Genomic DNA, 5,911 nt, shown 5'->3' with positions numbered 1-5,911 from the left:
ATTATTCGGCTGCTGAGTTTTATTCACATTTTTTTGTTCTCATTTTCTTTATGCGAGTTCCAGTATTTGTTGCAATTATTCCTAAAAAAATTTCTGCCCCATTACCTTGATAAACAGGATGATATCGATTATTCGATTTCTCCTGCTATTATGATTCAAATTCAGTGGACGGTAGTAATTATGTCGTGCATCATACCTGGGTGATGAGGGAGGTGACGTCATGTTTGCATCAAGATTATCATTCGACGGAGGCGACTTGTGGCTCTGGGTGCACAGATGATATGACAGCAACGTTTCATTGCACCCGTTTCCTTCATTGTTACTGACCTTTAGTATCAGATCCATGGAGACTAGTATTGACATAAAATGTTCTAAGTCGCCATCTGAGCTGTGTACCAATTTCTCGTGAATATCTAAAGGCAACCTTGCCTTCAGAAGTCTTAACACATCTTTATGAGAAGTAGGCTCGTCCCATTAGTGAGTCTTTTTCTCAAAAATCTACAAAAACTACCCTGTTCGCTATGGATCGGCTCAGGACTGAATACCTATTTCCTAACTACTTCATTGATCAGTACTTAGATACAAAAGCTGTTTCGAATTTTTAAGGTCGCCATCACTGTGAATATATTCTCTTGTAAACCGATCGTTTTGTTGGTCAGTCCATAATTGGTGTACCACACAACTGAAACTCCTTGTGAACACAATGACCTGTGGTACAAGTTTATCTGAAAAAATAACTTGGAACTGTCTCTGCTCAGTTAAACATTCTCCTAGCAGTACTGAAGATAATGGAGGCGTTACTCTAACTTCATACAATGTAAGGCTTGGCAATAAATCACTGAAGTTCAGTCCGTTGCCATACACCTCATGAAATGCAACAGAACTGATGTAACTGTCACAAACTTTAGCGGCAGATGACGGGGTGCCTTCAACTACGCCCCTAACCGCAGAAAATTCCTGTTGCACTGTCATAATTTGTGCAGTCATTTGGTCACGCCATTCCGGCATATCTTTCCTGAAAGTGACATTTATTTTTACCAATTCTGACTTTATGGATTCGCCAGAATGGTATCGCCCACATACAGTTGCTGTAAACGTTTCACGTACAATTCGTTCTAATTGTGAACGTTATTTATCATTAATCTCTGCTTCTTTCTGAGGGTGCCTCTCTGAAAAGTCATCAACATTGCATTAGCAGTCATCATTAAACTGCTTCTGTATTTTAGCCACCTGTTCTTCCACAAAGGTATCGACTTTATTTTGTAACTAAAGTAATTTTTTTAAAACTGTTTGTGCTCTTCAGATTGTCTGTGGTTTCCTGTCTCTGGTTTCCAGGAGACCGTAGGAAGCCTAATTTAACTGTGAAAAAAGTCATCTGCTAAGGTTTTATACTGGACTGACAAAGAGTTAAATTAGCCGTGAATTCCTCTACGTCACTGGATTTTTTTTTTCGTAAATCAGTTGTCATTTTTTACTCTTCTGTTGATAACTGCTTAAAATTCGATTGTTGTTCATTTCTAAGACATTTCGTGTTTTCTTCCATTGCTTAAAGTCTTAGTAATAACATGTTCCAGAATCATTTGGTTGACTACGTATTTGCACATTCTATACGCGTGCATCATGCTGAACAATTACATTATCTACAGGGCTGCCTAGGTCAGCATCAGTTTCACATGAGAGATTATCAGTTGAAATACTTGCATCATTTTGAGAGCTCGATTTCAAGCTCCGCATTAGCGAGTTCGCTTTGTTCAGTGTTAAGTTCCATGCTACTGTTTTCTTCCGTAGCCCCTTTTGTGTTCTTTCCTATTTTTTCCATAACACAAAATTTAAATAAAAATGTTTCAAATAATTTTAAGTGAGTTATGATTTCGAACGTTTCTGTCTGGTGACAGTGCTTAATATTCACTTTTGTCTAGATCAACAATGAAGCATCGTGCGTGTAGGAATGTAGCGTGACGTCGCCATTAATTGAGGCATGACACCAGAATGCCCATCTTGTGACAGAAAAAAATTGTTGCATGATAAATATTACCTTATTATAGTTAATTTTTTTTACTAGCAATGGAAAAAAAGTCAATGTAAAAAGCTGTAGGCATTTTAGGATAAGGAAAATAATTCTACTGTTCTTGCCTTATGTAGTGGCCTGATGTAATTCTCAGTCACAATTCCTGTTACTTTTATTTATTTATTTTTAAATCATTCTATATTTTGTTTTATGGATTGATTCCTCTCATTTCCTTAGGAAGAATTTTCACGACCCCGTTTATACTGTATATGGGACATGAAAAATAAAAGAAAGAATGTAAAAAATTTACAAGAATTATAATATCTCCTCTCTTTAGTAAATCATAAAATGTTATTTGTTATGTTATGTCTTTCATAAGATTAGCAAGGAGAAAAGACGAAATTACTTTAATGACGGGAGCGGCACAATCAGTGATTGTTAGTCCGCTACTAACAAAGTGAGGGATAACTTTGGAAAGGAATATAAATATTTCACCGCTAGTAATTGCTTTGAGTAGCAATGTTTCCTTACCTCAATCATATTTCGAAAACCCAATCTTCTTAAAACGAGAGTTCTTTTCATTGGTCATGCTATATGCATTTACGGTTGCAGCAATGGCAGCCGAAGAACAGCATCACCCTCGTTTTCGCTCCCCGATTACACTAATGTAAAGTACATTCAAAAATAAGGCTAGGACAAGAAATGTTAGTAATATTTAACAAATTGAGCTGTGAATTATATGTAATTTAACTAAGTTTTGCATCGAATAATTACTTCACCTTATGCTTTCCATGCAAGCAGAAGAGACTCCAGGAAGTGAGGGATACGAAAAGAAGTCAGTGAGAGCTACCCGTTGTTTTAAGACAGAATCATAGCTATAAAATTTGAGGAAGGCTATAATTTCTACTAAATTTCTGATCTCACCACGACGCTATGGATTTTCTTTTACAATGTTGGATGACAATACGGTGCTATTCTGAGTTAGCGAAAATGACGATACTGACATTATTTTCATTCCTTGGTATAAGCAGGTTGATCGTTTCGAGGATTTAGCTCCATGCAGAACCAAGTTATAGTTTGCGCCTGCTCCGTCTTCAGCGGTTGGTTCGTAATGTTGAAGTGGGCTCCGTGTTGTGATTGCGAGATCTGAATTTTGTTCCTTTATTGCTCGAGTGCTGATTTTTTCACAACTTGACTGCTACGTGTGCACAAAAGAGAGGTACCGCGTGCAAGGTGTTTATTAATGAGTAGTACAAATAATTCCACTCAGAATGATCCCCAATATATATAACGAATGTAAAACACAACGGAAATTAAGGAATTTATTACATTGGGTGGGAAATATTTGAGCTCGACGTACGTCCATCTCTTTTGTGGAGAACCAAGTTTTATAACTTTGTGTTACTATGAAGTGTGTGTCTGTTTTCGTGTTTACAAAGGATTTTCCTCACCTTTTTGTATGGATTCCCAATTTTAATGTCATTACGTTCGGCATCATTCATGGTGATGCTCCCTTGTAACTTCCTTTCAGCCAGCTTCTGCAAACGAGAGACTGTATGGAGTGTACTATTAATCTGTGCATTTGTTAATTTATGTACTGTTAATCCATTTATTCCATTTGAATTAAGACTTATAACAACTAATTTGCACTCCTAAGAAAAATTGCATTTAAAATGTTTCCCCTCATCATACACATTCACGTACTCTACATCTCTCCCCACTCAAGAAAAGTTGTAGACTTTCAGTCAGTCAGTCAATCCCTAATCACATTTTATGCACAATGAGTGTGTCTGGAGAGTACATTTGCTCACCATGCAGTCGAACCGTATTAGTGGGAGGTAACTTCTGAAATTTAATATTAGGGCTTCGATAAAGTTTTCGAAGCATCTCCGACGGTCCATATTGCATGCATGATGGCAGACAGCGAGACGAAAGTATCATTAATTACTTGCTTCCTCATTTCGACACCTCAGAACGAGTATCAACTTCCATGACGTGTAGTAACTTGCGTGACGATTTTTGGACAGTTGTGGGCAGTTCTCTGGAACTGATTGTGTCTTTTAAAATGAGGACAGAGCTTTGTGAAAGTTTTGATAATAGGTTAGGAGTCGTAGCACTGCAGTTGCCTACTCCTATCGAATATAAGTAACAATCTTGCCATGTTAAAAAATTTAATGGAAGGGGAGCTTTGTCTGGTGTAGATTCTGCGCTACCTTTCCTTCCTGCCTCCTTTTTCTACCAACGTTATTCTCTGATGGTACAGGTAATGACTTCTTTCCCGATACATGTTGCAGGGATAGATAAAAGATTTCAGGCTTGCGACTGAATCTCAGTTTAAAATGCTGTCACCATGACAGCGTATACTTTCAAAATTGAAGCACTTTACATCATGGATCACTTACAATATCATACAACATTTATACATTTATTGAAGCTATGGATGCCCACATTAGTGTTTTTTTCAGAGATTATTGGAAAATAAAGTACTTTTTACGCAAGCATATACCACTATAAAATAAAGTTGAGTAGTAGATTAAATTCCAGAATGAGATTTTCAGTCTGCAGCGGAGTGAGCGCTGATATGAAACTTCCTGGCAGATTAAAAGTGTGTGTCGGACCGAGACTCGAACTCGGGAACTTTGCCTTTCGCGGGTAAGTGCTCTACCAACTTAGCTACCCAAGCACGACTCACTGCCCGCCCTCACAGCTTTACTACTCGTCTCCTAACTTCCAAACTTTACAGAAGCTCTCCTGCGAACCTTGCAGAACTAGCACTCCTGAAAGAAAGGATATTGCGGAGACATGACTTAGCCACAGCCTGGGGGATGTTTCCAGAATGAGATTTTCACTCTGCAGCGGAACGTGCGCTGATATGAAACTACCTGGCAGATTAAAACTGTGTGCCGGACCGAGACTCGAACTCGGGACCTTTGCCTTTTGCGGGCAAGTGCTCTACCAACTGAGCTACCCAAGCACGACTCACGCAAGGTTCGCAGGAGAGCTTCTGTAAAGTTTGGAAGGTAGGAGACGAGGTACTGGCAGTAGTAAAGCTTTGAGTGCGGGGCGTGAGTCGTCGTTGGGTAGCTCAGTTGGTAGAGCACTTGCCCGAGAAAGGCAAGGGTCCCGATTTCGAGTCTCGGTCCGGCACACAGTTTTAATCTACCAGGAAGTTTCAGTAGATTAAATTCGTGGTTCTGTAATATTTATTAAATACGAGATGATGATGTATCGACAGATAGTGAAGGTAAGTGTTGCAGCTGTGGAAGACGTTGATGTGAATGTCAGTGATGGTGCAGATCATATAACGAGTGAACGCTCTGGTACTGGTTGCTTGGACATTAAGCTACAATTGTAAATAATGTTTTGCAGATGTTAAACGTGGCGTAACAAGATACGCGCTATGTATCTATGTGTGTAGTCTCTAAGCTTATTCATCAGCTTTCAACTAGTATTTCACTTATTCATTCGAAAATGAACTACCGGCCGATGCAATTTGCACACGTCTGTAAATGGCTTTTCAGAATACTCTTGCAAGAGAGAGAAGTGTATGTTCCATGCCTTGTCTCAAACTTTGTTCGTGATAGACGGTGAACTCTAATGTTACTTTTATTCATTACTCCATGCAGGGTGTAAAGTGTTTCGTGGCTATTATTTTTTAGAAACCATAAAATTGGCTAATTATGGTGTCGTCATACTGTTTTGTCTTTGTCTCTTCGCTGCACAATGTCACGGCGTACAACAAGACAGGCTGCGCTGCGTGGCATACATTAAATAAGATACAAGCATTTTTTTGTTTCTTCCAATTAGTTCATTTTTGTGTATATTCCACTAGGAATATGCTGGAGTGCATAGGCTTGCGGCAGTATTTTGTTACAATTAATTGCGTGTCAGTACATGAGTTGT

General features: G+C 38.7%; 1 non-coding gene across 1 annotated transcript; it reads right to left on the bottom strand.

Annotated features, from left to right (window-relative positions):
- Positions 1–4,908: 4,908 nt before the first annotated feature.
- Positions 4,909–4,983, bottom strand: Trnal-caa (transfer RNA leucine (anticodon CAA)). The gene has a single exon. It is a non-coding gene; the product is annotated as a tRNA-Leu (tRNA).
- Positions 4,984–5,911: the final 928 nt, after the last annotated feature.

The sequence above is a fragment of the Schistocerca cancellata genome, chromosome 6, assembly GCF_023864275.1.
Source record: "Schistocerca cancellata isolate TAMUIC-IGC-003103 chromosome 6, iqSchCanc2.1, whole genome shotgun sequence".
In the NCBI taxonomy this organism is placed as follows: Eukaryota; Metazoa; Arthropoda; class Insecta; order Orthoptera; family Acrididae; genus Schistocerca; species Schistocerca cancellata.
This window is presented reverse-complemented; position numbering and strand designations above follow the sequence as displayed.